General features: G+C 48.0%; 1 protein-coding gene across 1 annotated transcript in view; it reads right to left on the reverse strand.

Moving 5' to 3' along the window:
* Positions 1-1,177, reverse strand: part of LOC101664324 (60S ribosomal protein L27-like) — a 1,939-nt gene that overhangs the window by 233 nt on the left and 529 nt on the right. The window lies entirely within an intron of this gene.

Raw genomic sequence — 1,177 nt, forward strand, 5'->3', positions numbered from 1 at the left:
TGGTGCAATCCATTGCCATGACCTATTTCCAAAGTTGGCTGTCACTTGAAGCAGAAGCTCAGTGTCCCTTCAGCAATAACACCCATCTCCTCCTCCCTCAGCCCTGGGAACCACGGATAAATGTTGCTCTCTATGCCTTTGCCCCTTCTAGATCTTGCATAGATGTGAGGGCATGCATTATGTGTCTCTTGGTGTCTGACTGACGTGGCCTGATGTTTTCAAGGTCCACCCATGTCGGAGAATTTATCAGAAAAATTTTTTCTTTATGGTTGGGTGAAAGGAAGATTCGTCAAAGCTGTCTTATTGAGGCAAAGGATGTGGCTATTGCGATAGTTGGGTTTCATGTCAACTTGGATAGGCCAGGATTCTCTCTTGACATGATCTCACATGGTGTGGCCGTATCTAACAGGATACGCTTTCCATGTGAGCTCTTCTCTGACGATTAAGAATAGACCTCCTTACTCTTGGTCACTGCTTTCATTCAGGCTGTGGAAGCCAGCTCACTTCTACTGCTGGATCTGGACTCTGCATCTGGTTTGGTGACCTCCTGATCAGTCACCAGCTGATCCTAGGAGCCTTCAGCGAACTACCAACCTTGAATTCATTCAGCCGAGCTCGGATTCACTCACTCAGCATCCACCAGTCTGCGGTCTTCCTGCTTCATCCTCCTACAGCTGCAGGAGGAGCCTTCAGCTGACATCTGACCCACAGACTTGAACCAGAGTAGACTGACCCACTTCTACAACTGCCTGAGCCATTTCTTGCTATCAGTCTTTTTGTCTACATTATCTGTACCAATGTGTGTTCTCTAGTCTAGCCACATTTGTATGGTAGAACTGGGTCATGGTAGTGGCGGAGTGGGGTCAGGGAGGAAGCATTCAGGAACTAGAGGAATAATGTGCGATTCGTCAGTGCTGTATTCCACCTTGGTTGATCTCTTCCTTATAACCCTTCCTTATAACTCTTCCTTATCACCCTTCTCCGGGGGGATATCTAACTGTCTACAGATGGGCTTTGGGTCTCCACTCCAACCTCCCTCTCCCACCCCCCTGCTGCATTCCCATTGATATAGTCATTTGTTTCTGATCTTTTCATACCGGAAACCTGAGCCTGTTGACATCACATGAACCCACAGCTGGTGTGCTTCTTCCATGTGGGCTTTGTTGCTTCCCTGCTG

The sequence above is a fragment of the Echinops telfairi genome, unplaced genomic scaffold (genome assembly GCF_000313985.2).
Source record: "Echinops telfairi isolate 266 unplaced genomic scaffold, ASM31398v2 ScPeMD7_7400;HRSCAF=8409, whole genome shotgun sequence".
Classification (NCBI taxonomy): domain Eukaryota; kingdom Metazoa; phylum Chordata; class Mammalia; order Afrosoricida; family Tenrecidae; genus Echinops; species Echinops telfairi.